This window comes from Mesoplodon bidens, assembly GCF_964165515.1.
Source record: "Mesoplodon bidens genome assembly, chromosome: 2".
NCBI lineage: Eukaryota > Metazoa > Chordata > Mammalia > Artiodactyla > Ziphiidae > Mesoplodon > Mesoplodon bidens.
In genome coordinates, this window is record NC_138177.1 from 115,618,726 (window position 1) to 115,631,788 (window position 13,063).

The window sequence follows — 13,063 nt, forward strand, 5'->3', positions numbered from 1 at the left end:
GTATAGCACAAAAATATGATATTTTCTTACATACTAAATATGAGGTACCAAAAATTTGTTCTTATGGTATAAGTTATTTAATTATAACATAAGTGGATATAGATGTGTGTATTTTAACTTGGTTGACCTTTAGTATCTAAACTTTTACATTAGATATACTAGAATGAACTGCTAGTGTTTTATGTGTTTCCCAGGAAATTTCTGGTGGCAGCAGATTCTAGCTTAAATTGCAATAATTTGCCAATTTATTATGCCAAAGCCACATTTAGTATTAATCTACTTGGCCAATACAAATGTCAGGAAAGATAAACACCTAATTTGATTAAACAAATTGACAACTGACTATTTATTGAAGGAGGATAGAATGAAGAAATAGGATCCATAAACACAGACATCATGTTCTGAATCTGATATAGATAAAATTCTGTGCCATGGTGCATTTTTATATTGCTCTTGGAAAAAATATTACAATGATTTGGCCATGGAACGTTGAGTGGAAGTCTTATAACTATCAAGGATGGTGCAAATTATCTGTGATTTACACACTACTTGAGGCAGGAGTAATATATTTGCTACTATCAGTCACACAAACAAAAGTGGGGTCACAAAGTAGGTCCTTATATCAGAATATCCATGTGAGTATGTAGTTGTCAGAGTCTGAGACATTATTGGAGGTTTCAGCATATAGTGGGTGATGAGCCCAGGCAGATTACAATTTTTAACACATGTAGTCGAGATCTCCCATTTGCAGCAACATGGTTGGACCTAGAGATTATCATACTAAATGAAGTAAGTCAGACAGAGAAAGACAAATATATGATATCACTTATATGTGGAATCTTAAAAAATGGTACAAATGAACTTATTTACAAAACAGAAATAGACTCACAGACATAGAAAATAAACTTATAGTTACCATAGGGGAACAGGCAGGAGGGATAAATTAGGAATTTGGGATTAACAGATACACACTACTATATATAAAATAGATAAACAACAAAGATCTACTGTATAGCACAGGGAACTATATGTAATATCTTATAATAATCTATAACGGAAAAAATCTGAAAACGAATATATATATACTTTTTTATATACATACACACTATATATATATATATATATATATATATATATATATATATATATATTACTGAATCACTTTGCTGTACACCTCAAACTAAAACAACATTGTAAATCAACTATACTTCAGTTAAAAAAAAAGACATCTCCACTAAGAATGCAGGATGAGAATACAGTAGAGGGAGCAAACTCACACTTATACAGCCCTGCTAGGTGGTTTATGTGCCTATCCTGTTGACTCCTCTCAATAGCCCTCTGATTAGGTTCATTCAACAGATATTTTCAAGAGGCTACTTTATGCCAGGCAATGTTCTAGCTCTTGGGGATTTAACAAGAACTTAAGCAGTCATTGTTCTCATGAGTTTATGTAAGAGTTTCTCAACCTTGGCAGTATTGACATTTTGGGCCCAATAATTCTTTGTTACAGGAGCTATCTTATGCATCTGTAGGTTATTGAACAGCATTATTGACCTCTAGCCACTAGATGAAAGTAACGCCCCTGCAAGTTGGGACAACCAAAAGTGCCTTTGGATATCACCAAACGTCTCCTAGGAGACCAGATTGCCCCCAAATTAAGAACCACTGATTTACATAATAGTGGAAGGAAGACAAGCAGTGAATCATTCAACAAATAAGTAATGCACTTTCAAATAGTGAGAAACACAAAATGGGACAGAGAGTCGCTGAGGATAGTGGTGGAGAGGATAAGAGGATTTGTACAGAATATGCAAGTTACTGGAAAGGTCTCTCAACGTGGGAAGTCTTAAGAAAATACTGAATGATGTAAATATCTAAGAAAAGAAGTTAGAGCAAAAGAACTGCAAATGCAACACCATATGCAAAACATTGGCCTAGAGAGGTTTCTTCATTTGCCCAAGGTCATGTAAAACCAGGATATAAGGCAGATATGTCCGTCTCCTGACCCTGTGTTCTTTGCATGACCTTCTATCACCTCACTTAAAATCAAGACAACTGCAATTCAAATATCCTAGAGTAGAAATGTGGTGAGTTCTTCAGGTGGAGGAATGATCTGAATGCATAGCCAAAACACACCACTGGCTGCGTATGGTTAGAGGGTCTGGGAATGGGAAAACGCCGTTGATATTAACAGAGGAATACAGTCAGAAAACATAACTTTTTCACAATAATAATAAGAACATTAATATGCAAAATATTAATATGATTATCCATGTCCCTCCCGCCCCCTCCTTCCTTCCTTCCACAAAATGTAAGCTATCAGAGACATAGTTTTTCCAAAGAATAAGTTTTACAAGAAACCACATTGGGTGGCATACCAGTGCAAAATTAGAAAGAACGTCTTTTTATCTGATAATAATTCATCCTAAAATATAGTGTATCTCTGATACCATGAATTATAATATATGTTGCCAAAGAGATATTGCCTTTTATATTAGGTAATACTTGTTATGGATTTATGGTTTGTACATAATATTAAGTGGCCCGGACAGAGAGATTTCATTGAACTCTTGGGAAAGTCTGTAACTTATATTTCCTGCTGACTTCTGTTTTCCATGGTTCCTTATTAAGATTTATGGAATATTTAGTCTTTGATTTTTTAATTATAATTGGCAGGTGTCCCTGAAGTTGTAAAGCAATTAGGAAGCCTGTAGTTATTTTCTTATAACAGCAGTGTTGGTGAACCTGATTTTTCTAGGGGGTTATCGTGCCCTATCTCTTCTTATTTATCATTCCAGATTGAATCCCTCAAGGATAGCATCCTAGCTGTGACCAATACCTCAGGGCACAGATGAAGATAAGGAGACTGAAGAATATACAGATAAGATTATTGCACCTGAAATTTGACCATCAGTGGTAATGTCTAACACCTTACAATATGAGCTTGTCTACATATTGTCACTAAAAGTAGAGGCCCCCTTGTTTTTAAAAGCATGACAAATTTCAACTCTGTTAATACTTGAGGCCTTTATTTACAGAGACCATAAAATGTTCCACAATTTAAAAGACTTTAAATTGTTTTTCCCAATTTATAGAGTAGAAATTTTCCTAATTTATAGAAGTTTTAGACATCTGAAAGACAAAAAAAAATGTATTTCCATAACTAACTTTACAAAGTCCCTTTAAATCTTATTTTAATTCAGGAAGGACTTTTATATTTCTCAGGAAGATTATGTACTTTTCTTTCTAGGAGGGAAAAAGAGCTCAATTCGTCTTTTACAGTATTTGTTATTTATATCAATATTTTAAACTGGGTAATAATATAATACATGCTAAGTATTCTTAATGATGCATTCATTTATTTTGTAAAAATATTTACTTCTCTGCTTCTGTATACCAGATACTGGATATATACTGGTGAAAAAAAAAAAAAAAAAAAGGTCCCTTCTCTCATTCAGTTTATAGTCTAGGAGGGAACACTTTATTTATTTATTTATTGAATACATATTTGTTGTATCAGGCTAGCTTCTGTGTACAATGATAAAGAAGACAGTCAAAGTCCTGAATTCAAAAAGTATATATTTAGTTGAGAGGCATTAAAAAGTAAACAAATATATATGTAATATAATGAAGACAGATAAATCAAAGTAAGCAGATTACGGCATGTGTCTTGAATTCTTAACTTCTACAGTTATTATCTTTTTGTAAGCTTAAATATTATAGAATAACTTTCATTCTAAAGAATAAAAGGGAAGTATGGGAGTTAAAATAATTAGTCATGAATATTTTTTACTGCTAGACTGTGAAGAAATCAAAGTGATAGAGAAAATACAGGAGGCAGATATATGGGGTCAGGTGAAACATTTTAAAGATGGAAGATTCTCAAACATGTTTGAATATGAATGAGACAGGAGGGAGAGGAAAGCTGAAAATAAAACAGACAGAGGGTATTCCTAGAGGAGTCAGCCCTTGAGAACGCAAGAACTGACAGAGATCTCACACATGGGAAATTTTTTTCATCTATTTATTCATTCATTTATTCATTTATTTAATTATTATACATTTTACTCAACTATGTGTTTGAAAGATATGAAAAAAAACACGGTCTCTACCAATGAAGAATTTATAATCTAAGATATATAACTAGAAAATAACTAACAATACATGAAGATATAAATTGTAATCACTATAGGAATTCAGAAGAAAAATCTCCATAGGCTGAAGTTTAATCCATATAAAGTGTTCCATATCTAAAGTCCCTGGTTTTTCACAGGCACTTGATAAATGAGGAATATAGTCGTTTTTCTTGGAAGAAGCTGTACTTGATTTAGTCCTTGAAGAAGGAGAAGTTATAGAAATAAAAGGAAAGGGCAAAGTGTTTGCAGCATAGGAGGAATTGCATGAGCACATGCAGAAGCAGCAATGGCATTTTCTATATTACATGTTACATGTTAAGTGTGTCCCTAAAAAAGATATGGTGGAATCCTAACCCCTACATCAGACTGTGATCTGTTTGGAAACAGAGTCATTGCAGATGCAATTAGTTAAGAGCAAGTCATACTAGAGTGGACCCTTAATCAAATATGACTGGTGTCCTTAAAATAAAAGGAGAACAAGATACATAGGGAGATGATATAGGCAGAGATTAGAGTTATGCATCTCTAAGGCAAGAAACACCAAAGATTGCCAGCAAACACCAGAATCTACAAAGGGGAAGAAAGGTTTCTTTTCTACAGGTTTCAGAGGGTTCATGAATGACCCTGCCATCACTTTCATTTCAGACTTTTAGCTTCCAGAACTCTGAGACAGTAATTTTTTGTTGCTTCCGCTACCCAGTTTGTGGTACTTTGCTATGGCAGCCATAGGAAAATAATATACATGACAATTACTATAAATATAAGTATTACTTTAGTTGCATTTAAATTATGGTAGCTTTGTCTTTTAATATTTTTTGCATTTTATATTTCATATGGAAATATATTCTATTTAAATAACAGGAAGACATTTTTGAAACTCTGTTAATTATGTCACATTTTATCCTAATTTTAAAAAGTATCCTTAAATTCAGTAATATTATTATGATAGGCTATATGATAGACTTTTAAAGCTATATTTATAATAATTATATTAAAATATTAAGAACCACTTACAACATAATAGTAAATGATAAGGACATATATAAAAGTGTACATATCAATAGTATTTAATATATACACCCATACCTACATATACATACATAATAGAAATGAGTGAATAGGGGGAAAATGACTAGAAGAATCTATTGCAAAATAATGATAGCAATTATAGGTAGGTTTGTCTTTTATTCTTGAAAATAAATCTAGAATGATTTACACATTCCTGGGAATAAAAATCTTCTCATCCATTTAAAAACAAAAAGTTAGCTCTTACTTGTTTACTACCATGATTGATGTTTGTATGCTAAAACTGAACTGATTTAGTAAAGATTGTTAAATGTGCTTATTGCTTTTGACCTCGTGTATATCACACTCAGTAATACCCCACTTAGTATTAGTCTTCTGAGAAAAAGCAACAAAACTCCCTTTTACCAAGTTAGTCTGAGTTCAGAAGTGTGGAGAGTATGGTGGGGCTTCTGGTATCCTCAGATGGATTCTGGGTCACCCAGCTATAGGGAGAGATGCAAGACAAGGCCATGGTCTGCTGAGATACCCAGGAGACAGCAATTTGCTATCTTATCCCTAGACATAGGGCTGTAGCTATATGCAAGTTGAGAAAGGTATGGGTGGTAGAACCCAACTCACATTGTGACGACTATGAAAGACTCTTTTTTTTTTTTTTTTTTGTGGTACGTGGGCCTCTCACTGTTGTGGCCTCTCCCGTTGCGGAGCACAGGCTCCGGACGCGCAGGCCCAGCGGCCATGGCTCACGGGCCCAGCCGCTCTGCGGCATGTGGGATCCTCCCAGACCGGGGCACGAACCCGTGTCCCCTGCATCGGCAGGCGGACTCTCAACCACTGCGCCACCAGGGAAGCCCTAAAAGACTCTTGCTTCCTATATATATGGTGCTTTTCTATGTTATTTTTCCTACTTTTCTATGTTATCTCTTTTTCTGTTAATGAAGTTTCTGAGAATAGCATTGAACTGAAATATGTGGTAAAACTCTAGATACAGCAAGGATAGACATTAAACAGTTAATTCCAGAATAAACAACATATTATTCCAGAATAAACAACATTTTAGCAAATTTCAGGTGAGGCCTCTCGATACCTAGATGGCTTAGTAACAGATTTTGGCTTAAATAATTAGTTACTACAACTTTAAAAGCAAACCAGAGTTAAAATGATTACAGCTCTGTGTTAAATTTAAAATGCATTCAAAGAATAATTGGGTTTTAGAACACGAAGGGACTGGAACTTTGAATTATCTAGTGAACTCTATTTTATATATAATATACTGGAGGCACAGGGAGGTAAAATAACTCCTTAAATTTCCTTAGAAAGTTTGTGTCAGATCCAGGATGGAACAAAGGCCTTCTGACTCTCAGATGACGGGCTCTTTCCATTATATCATGCTCTGCTGTGATGAACTGTCAGAGATATTCAAGCACAGGCACAATGACTGTCAGTCAACCTGAACATAATCCACTAAGTTATGCTAATTCCCATAAAAACTAAGATGACACAGAGCTGAAGGAATCCCCACTAGGATTTTGTTCATATAAATTTGCCCATTTATGGCAAATTTATCCTACTCTTTGGAATCATTTTGTTCTCTTATGCAATTCCTATTGTCATGAACCCAGAAATCTCTAGGATTAGAGGAAGACAAAATGAGGAAAAATGAAACAGAAATGAAAGGAGTGTTCTTTCCCACATAAGCTAATATTTCTGTGATGAGTACCTATAAAAAATGAAACGGGAAGACAGGCGATGACATGCTCTGGCATCCAGTTAAGTTTCATCAATACTGGGTGCTGAATGGAGAAAGGGCCTATTCGTTAACAGGTCAGAGGAGGAGGAAATTTGCATGTAGTGCTACAATTCTGGTAACAAGAGTTTTAGTATTCTCAAATAATTTAGCAAATGCAAGAAGTTCATGGACTCAATGAGGCTTTAAATGTAATCAAAACGTGAAAAAAATCCACTGTTTTGAATATTCAATAACTGTTACTACTATTAATTTCAGTTTCAATTTGTTAAAAATGCTTTAAAATACTCAAAGAAGACAAAAATACTTGGTTCCTTTAGAAAAATGGGTTTTTTGCTTAATGAATGAAATACCAAGGAAAACTATTTGAAGGGGAGAAGCAGCTATCAAATTGCTGGCTGGAATGCCTGGATCTGTAAGGACTTTTGTTTAATAATCAGAAGGCTAAATTTAGGAGTGAAAGAAGAGAAGCAATTTGGGTAATCCCTTGCAAAAAACGTTTTTTAGAGTTTTTTTTTCCCCCTTGGACAGGAGACTAAACAGGTTGTAGGAACATATACTTCAAAGCCATCCTCCAAATTTCTGCCAGGGTTATTTTTTTCCTGGATATGTAAATTTCATTATCTCATGTCACCATTAAAATTCTTCTGTGACTCTCCATTCAAATTCAAAATAAAATTTAAAATAAGCAAGTCAAAAGGTACAAACTTCCAGTTATAGGATAAGTAAGTACTAGGGATATGATGTACAACATGATTAATATAATTAATATTTGTAATGTACATGTGTTATATATGAAAGTTGTTAACAGAGTAAATCCTAAAAGTTCTCATCACAAGGGAAACATTTATTTTTCATTTTCTTTTCTTTTGGTATCTCTATGAGATGATGGGTGTTCAGTAAACTTATTGTGCTAATCATTTCATGATGTATGTTAAGTCAAATCATTATACTGCACTCAAACTTATACAGTGCTGTATGTCAATTAGATCTCAATAAAACTGGAAGGAAAAAATTAAATTAAAAGCATTTAAAATTTTAGAACTGCCTGACTCTATCCACCAACCAAGATTTCTCTCCCATGACTAGAAGACATTTGGATTTTATACACATTAGACCTTCTGTCACCCTTATAGGCAAAACACTCTCATACTTCAGTGCCTGGACTCACACAACTTTCCTCTGCCAGGCATCTCCAGCTGTCTATTTCTGCCTAGTGGCCTTTCTTTCTTTCTTTCTTTGGCCACACCACTCAGCTTGCAGGATTTTAGTTCCTGGACCAGGGATTGAACCCAGGCCCCGGCAGTGAAAGCGCTAAGTCCTGGCCACTGGACAACCAGGGAATTCCCCCTTGTGACCCTCCTTTAAAGCCCAATTCAGTTGTCTACTGTGGAACCTTCCCTAAGTTGCTCTGAAAAGTCTTGCTTACTCTGTGCATATGTAGCATTTATACATGACACTATGGATAGATCCTATGACAAGGGACTTCAGTTATATGCATGTGAGCATAGAATTTATGTGTTAGTCATCTTTCTATCTCCAGCACCAACTCAGTGCTTGACACATAATATGTGATCAATGGATGCTTTAAGAATGTATAGGTAAAAGAATGCACACACTTGTTGAAGCCCAACCCAAACAGAGAAAAATATGTGTTTGGGGTGGACTTCAAAACATCTTTGTGTTGTGTGTTTATCTCACAGACCTTTGTAGATAGATGAGTGCTATTAATCTAAAAGCAACACCAAAGGGAACTTTAAAAGCAAAAAGAAGTCACACCTGAAGGGAATATGATAAAAATAGAAACAGCTTCCTAACATCTTTGTCTTAAGCATTATTCCATGTATAGAGCAGGATTATGGGCTGACAGTATGCATTTGAACCTCAGGACTTTAAAAAATAAGGATATTTCCAAAGGCAATTGTCATTGCCATCTTCTTTTGGCCCTTATGCTTCTTTTTCACCCCAACAGGGCTCTGATCTTCCCTAGATTAATTGGTCCCCATCACTGTTTTCTAAAGATGCTCTACTTGTGGAGAAAAGTAGGTGACTCAAGTGAAGTGATCCTTCAGAAATGGATAGCATGATTCGATCCAATATCCAAATGTCTTTCTACTACACAGCAAATAGAATTGTTTTGCTCTGGTGAGTACCTAAATGCTGCAATTAAATGAAATGCAGTCATTTATATACATTTTGCTTCAAGTAACAGAATATCCATCTAAAATCTCTTTAAGAAATAGGAATTTATGGGCTTCCCTGGTGGAGCAGTGGTGGCCTGCTGATGCAGGGGACACGGGTTCGTGTCCCAGTCCAGGAAGATCCCACATGCTGCGGAGTGGCTGGGCCCGTGAGTCATGGCCACTGAGCCTGCATGTCCGGAGCCTGTGCTCTGCAACGAGAGAAACCACAACAGTGAGAGACCCGCTTACCGCAAAAAAAATAAAGAAAGAAAGAAAGAAATAGGAATTTATTTATCTCATATATGAAAGAGCTCAAAAGTAGGAAAACATTGGTTTAGCTATTCAAAGATGCTAAAGGCCAAGGCTGTCCTCTACTTTCTCTTTTCTGTCTCCTGAACGTTGGCTTTTCACCTTGGTCTATTTGCTTTATTATCTTAAGAAGCTCTTTCAGGTATTATGACATTGAAAAGCAGAAAACTGGAATCATCATTTGTTTATGATGGAAATAAAGTCCAATTATTGTTCCCAGCCACATTAACAAACAGCAGTACCCTCGTCAACTGGCAGCTTCCACTATTACAGACATAAACTTTGACAGACATATGGAATATTTTACAAATTTAATTAATTTCCATTATGGCTGTTGAAGCAAAACAAGACACAGAAATCTGAACTTTTCATACACCATCTAATATGGGGCCTTATAAAAATGATGATAAATAATTTTTCATAAGTTAATTTTGCAAACATGAAAGACAATGGTGATAATTATATGGACTGGAGAGGATTTAAATTTTTAAAAGAAGCTGAAATTATTGTATGGACAGACATTTACAAAACAAAAGCTAGGTCTTAACTGCTTCTGTTATTATGATAAAATTAAAAGTAACTTTGCTTTAATAAGATTTTCTAAAAATTAATTTATCACTTTGTTTAAAATTTTCCAAAATATTCTCAAGATGAAAATCTAAAGCCACGAATTATAGTGAATTAAAATAAATCAACAAAAGATATTCAATGAATTGTCCTTAAATTTTTAAAATTTGTTTTTTTTGCCTAATTTTAAGGGAAGTGTCTGGGAAGACTAACCCAGACTGGAGAAAAGATCTTTTAAGCACCCCCAGTGTAATTATAAGACCTCACTTTTCTCCTTCCTCTTTAAGAAGGCATGTTTGTTTTTTTCTTCCTACAGATACATGACTTAAAGTAATTGCTGTTCATAGCTTGAAAGAACAAGACCTTTACTACTTAATTCTTTCCTCCCTCGAGGTGGCCTCTTGCTTTAATAAATTGAGGGTTTAACCCTAATATTTTTTTAAAAACTATTTTTTTTATTTGGTTCAAGGGTAAAGGGTAGAAAGGCAAAACACAACAGTCTATATTATTTCATTGTTATGTACTAAATTTACCATCATAGACATATAATACACTAATAAGTTATTCTATTTCTCATAAGCAAAATCATAAAAAAGAGATAATAGTAAATATCTTGGAGTATATGTTAGTTCTAAAAATTATTAACATTTCTCATTAAGAAAGTGAAAAAGTATATTTTTATAGTGGTAAATTCTCAGGCATTTTAAAATCAAAACATGAAGTCTATGACCCTTCACTTGTATCTGGAATGGGCTTAGTAATTTGTTTGTAACTCTAGGAATGCTACAGAAATGATGCTGGATGGCTTTCAGGGCAAGATTGGGGAAAAGTCATGCAATTTCTGCTTGGTCCTCTTTGGTTGCTCACTCTGGGTAAAACCTGCTACCATATAAGAAGTTCAACTACCTAGAAACTACCATGCTGGAGTGGTCTCATGGGGGCACTGTGGCCAGCATCAACTGTAACCATGTGAGTCTGCCATCTCTACCTCCAGCACAGTCAAGCCTTCAGATAACTGTAGCCCCAACCAAGGGCTGACTTGTCAATGCATAAAGGACTTGAAGCAAGAACTATCTGGCCAATTTCTTCATGAATTTCTGACTCATATCTCATGAACCCATTCAAATACCTGCCATAAGCCACTACTTTTAGAGTAATTCAGCAACAGTGATATTAGGAATTTTAGTTAAATTTATTTGAAATCAGTTTTATAAGAAGGAAAAATTGTAGAGCAAATTTCTTCAAAATACATGCCTTTCAGGAAACAGAGACAGTTCACACAGGCTCTAATTTAGTCTTTACTTTTACTTTGGCTTATGTTATTTTGGGGAAGAAGTATCTACACCTGATTTGTTCTTTTTTATGTATGGGGGGATTTAAGTTATCAAAGTCATTGTAATCTAGTCATAAGAAAGGATATTTTCTGCTTTCTTGACTATTTTCTATGTGAGATAAGACAGGGCCAAACATTAATATGAACTCTCATTAAGAGATTCTTCTATTATTTTAAAGTAAATTTATATAACTTATTTTTGAAATTTCTAATATTTTTTCTAACTTCGGATGCAGTTAGACAAAACACAAAATTGAGCCTAAGTATCAGCAAACAAATGAAAGTGATGAAACTTCTTCTCAGAACTTAAAAGATTATGAAAAGCTTTAGTCACTGGTCATAGGAAGAAAGGAAAGGAAAGATTTGTAGGTAGTTGGAAAGGGAGAGATCAGAATTAAGGATCTCCAGTTAGAGTCATCATATGCTCCAAGAAGTAAATGGGAATATATAGAGAAAAGTATATTATGATCAATAAACATATATTCATGTAGGCATTCAATAAATATTAGTTTAAGTTGTCAATGATTGAAGAGATCTCTGAAAAGGAGAGAAACATTTGGAAATATATATATATATATATATATATATATATATATACATATATATATATATATATATATATATATATACACATATATATTTGCTTCTAAGCATCACTCTTTTCTTGATTTCTCTTTGCCTCTCTGAACTCCCTTGTGAATCTTTGTGAATTCTTTTTTCTACCTGCTCCTTCCTGCTTTTTCCTCCCTCTTCTCCCTTCGTGTTTTTGTTTAATTCTTTTTCTCTCATATAACAAAAAGTCTGGGTCTTAAGACTGCAGGAACATTTCTGTATTGTCTCCAGAAATGACTCAGGCTCCTTCCATCTTCCTGTTCTACCATCCTTAGCATTTGGATTTCAGCCTCATGGTCATAAGATGGCACTTCACTTAGAGACTTGATTGTATCACTGTTCCTATTAGGAGGAAGGTGGAAGGTGAAATGTGTGAAGAAAGCTGTCTGCTCAGTTAAATCTCTTTCAAAAGCATTCTTAAATCCCATCCAGAAGACTCTTGTTTATAGAATTTGGCCATAAGGATAACCACAGCTACAAGAGAGTCTTAGCAAGTAAGTAATAGCATCTGGACACAAAATCATCCTGTCCAAATTAGAGCTGTAGAGGTTAAGAAAAAGATGAAAAAAGATATGGGCAGGAAAAGAACAGCTTCTCCTTTATCCTCCAAGGTGGAAATCTGAGTCATCCGCAAAATTTCAATCTCCTTTAAGTTACTCTTTGGGACTCTTCTTCAGAACACCAATTACTCAACAGTTTTTATCAATCCCCCATCAAATCTGCCATTCTCTATTTTTTTTTCTTTTCATTGTGTTGCTATAGTAGACTGAATGGTAGCCTCCCAAAAGATATGTCCACATTCTAATTACTGAAACCTATTAATGTTGCCATATTTGAAAAAGAGTCTTCGCAGATGTAATTAAGTTAAGGATGCTGAGATGAAGAGATCATCCTGGATTATCTGGGTAAGTCCTAAATCCAACAATCCAGGTATCTTTATAAAAGATGCACAGGGGAAATTTGAAAGATGGAAAAGTAGAAGGTCATGTGAAGGTGAAGTCAGAGACTGGAGTGATGTGGCCACAGCCAAGGAAAACCAGCAGCTACAAGAAGGTAGAAGAGGCAAGGAACAAAATCTCCTACAGAATCTCTAGAGGGAGCAGCTCTGCCAATACCTTTGGCCTTTAACTTCTGGCCTCCAGAATTGTGAGAT

General features: G+C 34.7%; 1 long non-coding RNA gene across 1 annotated transcript in view; it reads left to right on the forward strand.

Moving 5' to 3' along the window:
• Positions 1 to 1,168: 1,168 nt before the first annotated feature.
• LOC308612930 overlaps positions 1,169 to 13,063 on the forward strand; it is a 40,316-nt gene continuing 28,421 nt past the window's right edge. The window contains exon 1 of the long non-coding RNA XR_014015180.1: positions 1,169 to 9,051. This is a non-coding gene — a long non-coding RNA (uncharacterized lncRNA). The remainder of the gene's footprint in view (positions 9,052 to 13,063) is intronic.